This window comes from Elephantulus edwardii, unplaced genomic scaffold (genome assembly GCF_000299155.1).
Source record: "Elephantulus edwardii isolate Elephantulus edwardi_28Jun2011 unplaced genomic scaffold, EleEdw1.0 scaffold00350, whole genome shotgun sequence".
In the NCBI taxonomy this organism is placed as follows: domain Eukaryota; kingdom Metazoa; phylum Chordata; class Mammalia; order Macroscelidea; family Macroscelididae; genus Elephantulus; species Elephantulus edwardii.
The window spans coordinates 1,431,775-1,445,691 of NW_006400100.1; positions in this window are offsets into that span (position 1 = coordinate 1,431,775).

Sequence of the window (13,917 nt, forward strand, 5' to 3'; positions counted from 1 at the left end):
CGATTGCCCCAGTCACCAAATCAATGCACCTCCCAGATGGCCTTCCCTTCCTTGTGCCTGCTCTCCACCCTCCCTGTTCACAAGGAAAATTCTTTCAGCCTTTCCTTCAATGAGAATGATACCTGCTCTTGATTTTGCATATATACTTTACACTATGTTGAAGAAATTCCATTCTATTTCAAAGTGCAGGGTGTTTTAATCAGGACTGGGTGTTGGATTTTGTCAAATGCCCTTTCTGCATCAATTTTTAGTATTATATGATTCTTGTTATTTGCTTTGTTAATGTGATGAATTATGATTGTTTTTCTTATGTTGAACCATCCTTGCATATACCTGTATGAATCCCACTTTGTTATTATAAATTATTTTTATATGTTTTTTGGATTCTGTTGGATAGGATTTTGTTATAGATTTTTGCATCTATTTTTATGAGAGATACTGATCTATAGTTTTCATTTTTGGTTATACCTTTGCCTGGTTTTGGTATTAGGGTTAGTTATGCTGCCTCATAGAATGTCATTTGGAGTATTTCTTTTTTTGAAATAATTTAAGCAGAACTGGTGATCATATCTTCTCTGAATGTTTGGTAGAATTCAGCTGTGAAATCATCTGGTCCAGGATTTTGTGTGTGTGTGTGTGTGTGTGTGTGTGTGTGTGTGTGGTTGGATCCCACTAGCTACCTGTGGCTTTTGCTATCTGAAAAGGTCACACCTACTCTACAGTGTCCCTGAGATTTGTTAAGGCGTTACCTACCATTATCTTTCTCTTAGTCTGCTCATGGGCCAACCAAACTTCACAGTAACAATTGTACCTAAGTTCTGATCTGTAGGTCATTCACTTTCTGTAAGGTCCAGGAAGAGACTCCAATAAAAATTGGTCTCATAGGACACCCCACCATGATAATAGAATCCCCTTCCTAGAATCCCCTCTCTAGTGAGGATTACTGCTTCACTGGGCTGAGAGATATACCAAATTATTAACTCCTTTGACCACTTCCCAGAGAAGAACCAGGGACTTGAAGGCAAGTTGGATCCAACAGAACACTGTGTTGGGTTCTTGGATCTTGGTGTGGGGCCAGAAGAATTCCAATGGGCATGGCTAGGTATTTAACATCTTTTTTGTGACCTTCTAAATTTCTTCTTTTATGTTTGGTCTGTTCAAGTGTTCTACATCTGTCCATGTCAATCTGGGAAAGGCAGAAGTTTCAAGGAATTTCTCTATTTCCTCTAGGTTTTCAAAATTTTCAGAGTATCACTTTTCATAATATTATAGATACTTCCTTCTTGTTCTCTTGTGATGTCAAATTTATCGTTCCTTAATTGAGTTATTTGTGTCTTTTTCTTCCTTTGTTTTGTTAAGTTTCCCAATGGTTTGTCAATTTTATTGACCCTTTCAAAAACCAGATCCTCATTTTGTTGATGATTTCAGCTCTTTTTCTGTTTTCTATCTCATTTATTTTAGCTCTTGTTCTTATAATTTCCTTTCTTCTAGAGGCTGTGGGATTAGATTGGGGTTTTTTTTTTCTATTTGATGAAGGTGTTGAGTTAGATCATTAATTTTACATTTTTGTTTGTTTTCTTTATATATTGTCTATTGCTATGAACTGCCCCCTGAGGACTGCCTTAGCTGCATCCCACAAGTTTTGGCATGTTGTACTTTCATTATCATTTGTTTCAAGAAATTATTTTATGTAATTCTTTATTTCTTTTATAACCCAATCATGTCCCATTAGGGTGTTATTTAACTTCTACATTGATAGTTTTATAAGTTTTATTGTCTGTGGTTAATTTCCAGGTTTATGGCATTGTGGTCTGAGAAGATACTTTGTATTATTTCAATGTTTGTGTTTGTTGTTTTTTTTTTAATTTGTTGAGGCTTGCTTTGTGCCCTAATATGTGAATAATTCTGGAGAATGTACCCTGTGCACTTAAGACAAAAGTTGAGTTTTACTTGGGTGGAGTACTTGGAATACACCTACAAGGTTGTGCTGGCTGAATGTATAGTTTAGATCTTCTGCATCTTCATTAAGTTTCTTTTGAGTTGACCTATTATTTGGTAAGAGTGGCATATTAAAATCTCCTACCACTATTGTGGTGCTCTCTATCTCTTTCTTCAGTTCTGTTAACAGTTGTACATATTTAGCAGGTCTATAATTTAATGATAGATCTTGATCAAGATTATGTCTTCTTGACCTACTTTGCCTTTATCATTACATAGTGTTCTTCCGTGTCTTTAATGGTGATTTTAATTCTGAAGTCTGTTTTATCAGAGATTAGTATTGCCACACCTGCTTTCTGTGGATGTCATTTGATTGGCACATTTCCCCCCTCCCCCAGCTTTTGAGGTTTTTTGTTATGAGATTTTTTGTTTGTGTGTTTGTTTAATTTTATACTGATTTCTTTATAATGTTTAATTATATTATTTTTCACAAAAGATCCTTTCCATTTCCTTTACCTCCTTACCCATTAGAATTGTGCAACACTATGATTAACACCCCACCCTAATCCTGCCCATCATCACTCTTCTGCTTCCACCCTCTCCCCCACCTTGTATCCTCATACTAATTTTTTTTCTTATGTCTTGCAACTTTTAAAATTTTTTTACTTGAAATTTTAATGAAAGTTTATAGAGAACTTGGATTTCCATTGATTCATTGTTGCACATTTTCCTCCCTGCCCTTCCGGTTCACTTTTCTCTTTGAAAAAAAAAAAATTCTTTCATGTTGTACCATTCTCCAACCCCATTTCAGTCCACTTTACTATGCAGCTCTTATTCTGGACTGTTACCATACAAATAATACCTAACCATATATTCCTTTAAAGACGCTCTTTCCCTCATCTGTTTCCATGCAGTGAACAATATTTATCCCCTCTTTTCTTAGTTTCCCCACAAACCCAATGTCAGTCTTGTTTTACAACAATGGCATTATGCAGCATTTGTCCTTTTGTAACTGACATATTTCACTCAGCATAATGTCCTCCAGGGTCACCCATGTTTTTTTGTTAATTTTAATAAAAGTTAGAGACTTTGAGTTTCCATTAATTCATTGTTGCACTTTTCTCCCTGCCCACTCCGCCCCCCCCCATTTATTCTTCTCTTTGAAAAGTAAAAGAAAAACTCTTTCATTGTTATACAATCCCTCCCACCAAGTCTACTCCATTATGCTGCCTTCATCTGGACTCCTGTCATGGCAATAATACCTAATCATATATCCCCTTAAACAGTTCTCTCCCTCATCTGTTTCAATACAGTATACATTATTTATCCCCTCTTTCTCAGTCTCCCCCAACCCCTAAGTCAGTCCTCTTTTATAACAGTGACATTAATGCAGTATTTGTCTTTTTGTGACTGAGATATTTCACTCAGCATAACGTCCTCCAAGGTCACCCATTTGCTATAATATTTCATGAGTTCCCTGTTTTTCAATGCAGCATAGTATTAAATTGTGTGAATATACCAGAGCTTCTCTATCCATTCATTTGTTGATAGGCACTTGGGTTGTTTCTAACTCTTTGCTATTGTGAACAAAGCCATGATAAACATGGGTGTGCATATTTCTGCTTGCATGGCAGTTATGGTTTCTTTAGGGTATATTCCCAGTAGTGGAATTGCTGGGTGAAATGGTATTTTTATTTGCAACTTTTTGAGAAAGCACCATACAGACTTCCATAGTGGTTGCACCATTTTACACTCCCACCAACAGTGAATAAGGGTTCCAGTTTCTCAGTAACCTTGCTAGCATCTGTTGTTTGCTTTATGTTAAACTGCTATTCTTACTGGGGTGAGGTGATATTTCATAGTTGTTAATATCTCTTAGAGCTAGAGATATTAAACATTTCTGCATGTGTTGGTTTGCCATCCTAATGTCTTCTTTGGTGAAATTTCTGTTCATATCCTGTGCCCATTTTTCAATTGGGTTGTTTATCTTGGTGTAGTGCTCAAGTGTTTTATAAATTCTAGATATAAGTCCCTTATCTGACATGCCATTACCAGATATTTTTTCCCAGTCTGTGGCTTCCCTTTTTACCCTGTTGGAGGTGGTTTTGGATATACATAGGGAGTTGATTCTTAGAAGGTCCCATTCATCTATTTTATCCTCTCCTGGTTGTAGATTTTTCAGGATGCTTGGAAGACTGTTTATTTTGTGGATTATGACTTCTAGAGTGCTTCCAAGCTTTTCTTTAATGAAGTGTATAGTCTTGGTTTTAGTCCTAGGTTCTCTGATTACTGCTTTGGCTGTTTCCCAGAGGTTTTGGTAAGTGGTGTTTTCATTGTCATTTGTTTCAAGAAAATGTTAATTTCATTTTTAATTCTTCTAGTTACCACTCATGTTCAAGCAAGGTGTTATTCAGTTTTCAAATATATGATTTTTTCTCCTTTATCCTCTTGTTATTAATTTCTAATTTTGTAGCATTATGGTCTGAGAAAATACTTTGAATTTTTTCTATGTTTTTGAATTTATTGATGCTTGCCTTGTGACCTAAAATGTGATCTATTCTGGAGAATGTTCCATGCACATTGGAAAAGAAGCTATACTGTGCTTTTTTGCAGTGCCGTTAAGTTGCTTGCGACTCATAGCGACATACATAAACTCATAGCGACATACCGAAACCCTGCTCTATCCTGTGCCAGTCGCACTGCTTCTGACACATCCATCCCAATTACCCCAGTCATGGAATCACTCCACCTCATAGAGGGTCTTCCCCTCCTGCGCCATCCCTCCACCCTCCCAAGCATTCCTTACAACATGTCCAAAGTATGTCTGACGAAGCCCCAGAATCCTTGCCTCCAAGGAGCAGCCTGGTTTAACCCTCTCCAGAATGAATCTGTTTCCTGGCAGTCCATGGTATATTTAATACTCTTCTCCAGCACCACAGCTCAAAGGCATCAATTCTCCTTCTATATCAATTCTCCTTCTATCCTCCCTAGTCATTGTCTAACTCTCTGATGCATAACAAGTGATTGCAAAGACCATAGCCTGTATCAGGCACACCTTAGTCTCCAGAGAGATAACGTTGCTCTTGAGTACTTTAGAGAGGTCCTTAACAGCCGACTTTCCCATTGCAATATGTTTTTTGATTTCCTGGCTGCTGGTGCCAAGAGTGTTGACCATGGAGCCTAGCAAACTAAAGTTGCTAACAATCTCAATCTCTTCACCATCCATCCTGATATTGCCATTTGGTCCAGTGGTGAGAATCTTTGTCTTCTTGACATTGAGCCTCAATCCATACTGAAGGCTGCAGTCCTTGACCCTCTGCAGCAAGTATTTCAGGTCCTCCTCAGTTTCAGGAAACAGGGTTGTGTCATCTGCATATCTCAGATTGTTAATAGATCTTCCACCAATCCTGATGACACACTTCTCCTCATAGAGCCCAGCATCTCGGATAATCTGTTCTGCATACAGGTTGAAAAGGTATAGAAATAGGACACATCCCTGGTGTACACCTTTCCCAGTTTTGAACCATGCAGTGTTTCCCTGCTCTGTTCTGATGACTGCCTCTTGGTCCAAGTATAGGTTTCACATTAGAAATATCCAGTTCCTACTGAGTTCGTTTATTGTGTGGTTTAATTCTGAGTATCTTTGTTGAATTTCTTTCTGGTAGTTCTAATTTTTTTTTTTGAAAGTGGTATATTGACATCTCCAAACTATGGTAGTGTTGTCCTCTTGTTCTATTGACACTTTAAGCATTATTTAGTGACCTTCCTTGTCCTTTGTGATGGTTTTTGCATTGAAATTTATTTTATCAGAGATTAGTATTGCTATTCCTGCTTTTTTTTTTGGTTGCCATTTGCTTTGTATATATTTTCCCACCCTTTTACTTTTAGCCTTTTTTTTACCTTCATTTTTCAGGTATATCTTTTGTAGAAAACATATTGATGGATTTTTATTATTTTTTTTAATCTAATCTGCTACTCCTTTTCTCTTCAGTGATACTTTTCAACCATTCACATTCAGTGTGATGATTGAGAGGCAAGGATTTATTGCTATCATTTTGTTGAGTTCTTTTTGGTATTGTTGCTAGTTACTTTGGTCCATCTGTTTTCTGTGGCCCTTCTGTAAGAAGAATGTCTCTCAGTCTTTCCTGCAACTCTGGTCTTGTTTTTACAAACTCCCTTTGGTTCTGTTTTTCTGAGAATGTCTTGATCTCTCCTTCATATTTGATGGACAATTTTTCTGGATACAGTTATGCATCAGAGAGTTGGACAATGACCAAGGAGGATAGAAGGAGAACTGATGCCTTTGAGCTGTGGTGCTGGAGAAGAGTACTGAGAATACCATGGACTGCTAGGAAAACAAATAGATTTGTCCTGGAGAGGGTTAAACCGGGTGGCTCCTTGGAGGCAAGGATTCTGAAGCTCCGTCTAACTTACTTTGGACATGTAGTGAGGAAAGACTGGTCCTTGTAGAGGGACATCATGCTTGGGAGGGTGGAGGGACGGCGCAGGAGAGGAAGGCCCTCTATGAGGTGGATTGATTCAGTGACTGGGATACTTGGGATGGGAGTGTCAGAGACAGTGCAATTGGCACAGGACAGAGCGGAGTTTAGGGCTGTTGTACATAGGGTGGCTATGAGTTGCAGGTAACTCAACGGCACATAACAACAACAACAACAACAACAACAGTATTTTTGGCTGACAGTTGTGTTCTTTGAGTGTTCGATATATGTCATTCCACTGTCTTCTTGCTTGCATGGTTTCTGCTGAGAAATTGGCGTTTAATATCTGTTCTTCCTTATAGGTTACTTTCTATTTCTCCCTCACTGCTTTCAGAATTCTCTCCTTATCTTTGGTTCTGGCAAATTTTACTATGATATACCTTGGTGCTTTTCTTTTGAGGTCTATTATACACAGTGTTTGCTCAGCTTCTTGAATATATATATATATATATTCTTTCATTTTTCATTATGCTTGGAAAGTTCTCTTCTAGTAATTCTTACACAACTTTTTTAGTGCCTTTACTTGCTTCTTCCTGTTCTGGGATTCTGATGTTATTTCTCTTGATGATATCCCACATTATTCTTAGGTTTTCTTCTTTTTCCTTCTTTTTTGATTCTGCTTTTTGTTCTAGCAGGTAAGTGGTGACAATTCTATCTTCTATTTCACTGGTTCTGTGTTCCATCTCTTCAACTCTCTTCATGTATTTTTCCATCATATTGACAGCAACTGTAACCTTGGACTTCATATTTTGAATTCTGGTTTGACAGAGCCTGCTGCAACCAGTTGAACAGTCCCTAAAGGGGGGAGCGAGGATTAAGAAAAATGACAGACAAGAGTCGGGAGGGCATACAGTGAATACTGCAGTCCTGAGTTTATTCTCTTCTGTCCTTTTATCTTCTTTTTCAGGGAACAGAAAAACAATCCAAGCTGAAGACTGACAATACATTGTTTTTCATACCCTCATTTAGCCCTAGGGTTCAAGGAATTGTCACGCCTGTTTTTGTACTGAGAACAGCAAACAGTTCCTCTTGTGGGTACATCTGGCTATTTCCTAATAGTACATCTGGTTGCTTCCTTATATCTTTTACTTAATAATTTTCCAGTGATATATGAAGCTTTCGATGTGTCTTTATTAAAGGTTTCCCACAGTGGTTTCTTGTTTTTCCAGTAACTATAATGCCTTGTTAGTTTTATCTGCATTGTTTTGGATTTTTTTTTAAGCTCCTCCTGATTTTTGCTTGCAGTGTCCGATAATTCTTCAAGTTTGTTTTTCACCCATTGAAAATATTCAGTTATTGTTCTTTTGAATTCTGTGTCAGGAAGTTCCATCAGACTTTCTGGCTTCAGAAAATCCGTTGCTACTGTGTCAGTTTTGGGGGATGATATTTTGCTTTGGGCTTGTGTGGGGTGTAAGGTAGTCTGCTTCTTTAGGGACATTGCTTTGGCTGAGTTTTTCATATCTGAGGTCATAGCCGCTACCTGATCTGACGTCACTGGCCAGAGAAGGTTGTTCAGGCACACAAGTGGATGCACTTAGGGTGGGTGCATGCACAGACACATGCATGAAGGGGGTGGGGAGACACACACGCAGATGCACACGAAAGGAGGGTATGGGGGAGACCTGAATGGAAAACCAGGAATATTTGGTTTTTCCCTTGAGAACTGGGTCTGCCACTGCGTCGAGCTCCATCTGTCTCACTCCTTCCTTCTTAAGGTGATGAGAGTCCTACAATCAGCTGTGATCCCCCCCTAAGTACCTTACTCAATTTCCTACTGTCCTGCTTGCTCCTGGTGGGTGGGTCCTACTGCGACTCCCTGCTCCCTGCTGCAGCTTTCTGCACCCCATGATGGTTCGCTGTACTCTGCTGATGCTCACTGTACCCTGCAGCTCCCACATCTCTCAAATGTCCGCTTTGGTCCACAGCAATGTTTTGAGAAGCATCTATATATCTGTGCTCCCTTTTTGGCCCGAGTCCTGCAAGGCCAATGGCCTGACAGCAGTTTATTCCCCAAAGTACCTGAATGACCAAGGAGGAAGCTTGTTGTTTCCTTCTGGAAGTGGCTTCTCACCTCTGATGAGGGGCCCAGGATCTCCGTTGCCTGAGTTAAGGGGTCCTGCGTGGTCAAGCCAGACAGCAGTTTGTTCCCCAAAGTACCTGCTTGCTCCTGGCAGGTGGGTCCCACAGTGGCTCAGCTGGCGGCTTCTGGCTGGGACTCAGCTGATGGCTTCTGCCAGGGCCTGTCTCTCACTGCTCCTGTAGCTCCCAAACAAATTATTTTAATAGAAATTCTGACTCAAATTCCAACTCTCAGTGCTGTGTGGTGTTAGTCTCCGTGTGCCATATAGGTCTCTCTGGTGGCCCTTTTCTATGTAACTTGCCACTCCTCCAGCTCCTTAAGCTATTTCCTCTACTACTGCCATCTTGGTTCCTGAGATCCCATCAGGACATTTTTCTAAATTGACCGTAGTCAAAATAGTCAGTTCCTGGTGTGATGGTGCCTCTGAAAACCAGGGGTGTAGAATTGAGAATCCAGGAATTGCAAGGCCCCTTTGAAGTCTAGAAGTGAGCTCCAGTCTCTTAACTGACCTTTGAATAAAATGGTAGTGACTCCATGTGCAGAAGTGGATTTCAAGTGGTCAGGTGTCCATATTGAGTTTGGAAAGCTATGAATAATTATGGGAGGGGAGACACCCATTTTTCTGTGATGGCAAGCGTGAATGTTATTCAATTTTGCATGATAGCACATAACACATGATGTTGTTGTTGTTATGGGCCATTGAGTCAACTGCAACCCATAGTGACCCTATGTAGAGCATATCTGAAGCCTGCCCTGTCCTTAGCCAGTCTCACAGATTCCAACACACCAACCCCCATTGGCTCAGTTACTGTATCAATCCATCCCATCCAGGGTTTTCCTCTCCTGTGCTGTCCCTCCATTCTTCAGGACATGATGTCCTTCTCCAGCACCCAGTCCCTACTGACCATGTGCCCAAACTGTGTGAGATGGAGCTTCAAAATCCAAGCCTCCAAGGAGAACCTTGGTTTCACCCTCTCCAAGACAGATCTATTTGTTTTCTTGGCGGTCCATGGTATGTTTAAGACTACACCACAACTCAAAGGCATCGATTCTTCTTCTGTCATCCTTAGTAATTATGATTTATTCAGTGTCAAATAATTTGAGATAGGATTTAAAAGTGATTTGTCAGTAAGTAGCAAAGAATATTAGATAGGGTTATATATAAGTGGAAGAAAATGTGATGTCATAGAGATCCTGGATCTTCCAAGATCAGGAACTGAAAGCATGACCTTTGGCATGCCATACTTATGTTCTACCACTGAGCTGAATCTGCTACCCTCATGATGTCATGGAAAATACCCTCACCAGCCTCCAAATATGAGTGCAAGGCCCAGTGCAGATGGTATGAAACGGAAAGAAGAGTACTTCCCAAGAATAGAACTCAGAAAATAGGAAAACTATTTAAAAGTATTCAGACACACATACACATATCCACCTGTACACCTCCCAGCTGCTGATCTTTACTGTAGTTTATTTTCCCATTAGCATTATACTGAGAGCTCTAGATACCAATCTTTACTCCTTCTACCAAGCCCACTATAAAATCAAGCCCATATTTTTGAGTATAAGATGATACTGCTCTGTGGTTTCCATAAACATTTCTTAAAATTTCTGTTTATCCCCGCCCCCCTCTGTTTTGTGTATATTATCAGAAAGGGACAATCTTTAAAAAAGCCAGGGAACAGTGATGGAGCAGAAGACCTTCATTGAGATAGAGCAACAGTTATTGCTTGGCTTGGCTTGGTTTGTCAGGGGGCTTGGCTATCTGGCTGGGAGGGTTCCTCATCCCCTGTGAGGTGTTGAAAAATAGAAACAAAAAGTTTTTGAAACCCCTCTCTAAGATGGCATGTACTTAAGTGTTTTGCTTTTGGACCTGCAGCAACAGTGCCAGCGTCTTGAGGTTGAAAGTTTCATCTAAGGCCAGAAGTGTCCCATGCCTGCCGCTCTCCATGAGATTGTATACATATTCCTTAAGGTCAATGACCATGATCCTGTGGATCATAGATCTAGTAATTTCATTCCTATTTTGTAAGCAATCAATCTGCAAACAATTTACCAAAGTCTATGAATCTAATCTTATAGTTCCTTGACATTTACTTTAAAAAAAAAGAAAACCTACCCTAACATTTTAAGTTTATTTAAATGAATTCAGATCAAAATTCAGTTCTTCAGATCCGCATATAATGAAGGTAAAGATATAACAAAAATAATCAATGGTTACTTAGATAGTTCATGACTTGTAATAAAAGAATTACTGCAACTTTATATTCTAATATCACTGAGTATAAAAGTCTTAAAATATGTAAAATTGCAAATCTCTATCCTAGAATATATAAGAAGATATCAAATACACTCAAAGCCCTGTAAGGTTTTCTAGGAACAAAAAAATCTGTTCATAACTAAGATTATTAAAATACAGGAGTCCCTATCACACACTACTGCACGCTTTGTTAAAGTGTTCAATCAGGATTGGATTAGTTCTGAGCTGAGGCAGCCTCAGAATCAATATTATCTTCTTCTTGTAAAATATACCCGGCTGTGGATTCTGACTCAACTGTCCATACCGTCCAACAAAGAGATGCTGCTCTAAATGTGCTCAACAGGCTATGCCAAGAAATCTGGAGGAACACTATCTGACAACCTGAATGGAAGAGATCCAAATTTGTCCCCATTCCAAAGAAAGCTGACCCAACAGAGTGCAGAAATTGTCAAACAATATCATTAATATCAATAATAATTACACGTAAGCAAGATTCTGCTGAAAATAATAAAAAAATTACTGGAACAGCACATCAACAGAGAACTGCTACATGTGCAGGCTAGGTTTAGAAGAGGCTGTGTTATTGCTTGTTAATTTTTGTCTCATGTACTTTTAACTTGTTAATTTGTGTCTTCTAGGTTGCAACACCTCCATGATACATCTTCAAGGATATGAACATGTACGGCTAAGCACAATTGATAACAGTGCATCTAAATTAAAAAATCAATCTCCATAATAGTCTATGTGTTTCCTACTGCCAAAGGGGCCCTTTAGAGTAGTGAGAGAAGATCTTCACCCTGAAACCCACAGCATCCCTTTTCAGCAGGAAGTAGCTAAGAGAATATGCCATCCCCTTCTTATGAATCAGGGTGAAGTCTCTCTCAGGGAGGAGTGATAGGGAATGGCAAAGGACACACTGACAAAGGAGATTAATCAGAACTGGCTTTGACAAGCACTGTGGCAATTGGACAATTAAAACAGACATTCGGGGGGAGGGGGAGAAGAAGAACAAACTGGGGAGGAGGGTAGAGAAAACAGTGCAACAATGAATGAATGAGAACCCCAAATCTCTGTTCATTAAAACTAATAAAATTTAATAACAATTAAAAAAAAGAAGAGGCTGTGATACTAGGGATATTATAGCTTATGTGAGGTGGATCTTCCCTGAAAGCTGATGGTACCAGAGGAACGTCTATTTGTGCTTCATTGACTATGCAAAGGTATTTGACTGTGTGGATCACAACAAACTAAGGATGACTCTGAGAATGGGACACTTGATTGTGTTTATGCAAAACCTATAATTGGGCCAGGAAGCAGTTGTTGGAACAGAGCAAGGAAATGCTGCATGGTTCAATTTAAATAATATATTTAATACATGAAATTTCTATTATTTTCACATTTTAATCCAATATTTTATTTTTTAAAATTTAGCATTTATGATTTTATTCATTTCTGTCATAAAGGTTTAAAAACTTTGGTTTGATGGGTAGAATGGGGAGGTTGGGAATGTGGGAGGAGTAAACCAGTGTAACATTAAAAAAAATTGCAATAAAAACCCTCCATATATTTTAAAAAACAAAAAAACCCCACAATGTATGGGAATGTTTATATTAAACATTGTGAATGAAGGGAAGTGTGAAGCTCAATCTATAGGAATTTTGTGTAAAATGCAATTTTTTAAGAACAAATGAAAAATAAAAGTGGCTGCATTTAACAGAACCAATTTTGTTAATTTGACTCATTTTATAATTTCATTAATATATAATTTCATGCTATTTAATATTTTCTTGTAATACGTATTTTTCATTGTATTTACATTATTTTATTGTAAAAATCTAAAATTTTTAATTTTCAATTGTTGTTGATTGCCTTCGAGTAGAGCACGGTTCATAGTGACCCCATGAACAAAAGTCCTGAAGCCTCTCTACAACCATCTCCCTTTATCAAAGTTCATAGAGTTTCTGGAGGAAAGTTATTTAGAAAGTAGACGCTTCTCCTGCTTCCAAACCTGTCATAGTATGTTATTGTTATGTGCCATTGAGTTACTTGTGATGTATAGCAACCCTATGTACAGCAACTCTGAACACTTTCCTGTCCTGAGCCAGTCTCACTAATTATGACACACCAACCCTCATCACCCCACTTACTGTATCAATCCATCTCATCCAGGATCTCCCTCTCCTGCGCTGTCTGTCCACCCTTCAGAGCATGATGTCCTTCTCCAAGGACTGATCTCTCCTGGCCACATGCCCAAAGTAAGTGAGGCAGAGCTTCAAAATTCTAGTCTCCAAGGAGAGACTTGGTTTCACCTCTCCCAAACAGACCTATTTGTTTTCTTGGCAGTCCATGGTATGTTCAAGACTCTTCTCCAGTACAACTAGAAGGCATGTTATTTTCTGTTATCCTTAGTTATTGTATTTATATCTCCTAAATTTTTATTTGTTTACCCCAAACCCAGATGGATTTTACAAAAGACATTTCTGTAAGATCAAAGTAATTAAAAAATTTTCTTTTGTCACTGTGTCATGACAACACATGGCAACACTCTCATTTGAAAAGGAGACAAGATGAGAAATGGATATGTGAGTATGTCAGACAGAGCTTCAAAATCCTTGCCTCCCGGGAACAACTTAGTTTCACCCTCTTGAAGGTTGATGTGTTCTCCTGGCAGCCCACAGTATGTTTAACACTCTTCTCCAGCACCACAACTCAAAGATATAGATCCTTCTTTTGGTACAGTGTCTCTATATATTCCATCTTCTTTTGATGCTTTTTGGATCATTCAAAAATTGCCCGTATCATCTTTCAATATTGAGACACGAGGCTTAAATTTGTATTGCAGTTCTTTCAGCTTAAGAAATGCAGAGAGTTCTTCCCTTCCTCTCCCATCCAATTCCAGCTCTCTGCACATTCCATTATAATACTTTGTTTTGTCTTCCTGAGATGCTCTTTGAAATCCTCAGTTCTTTTACTTTGACATGTTTACCTTTTGCTTTGGCTTCTCGACATTCCAGTGCTATCTTTAGAGTCTCTTCTGACACCCATTTAAGTTTTTTCCTTCTTCCACATTATGACCTTTTACTTTCTTCATGGATGATCATCCCATAACTCATCTGGTCTTCAATAATTGGTGTTCAATA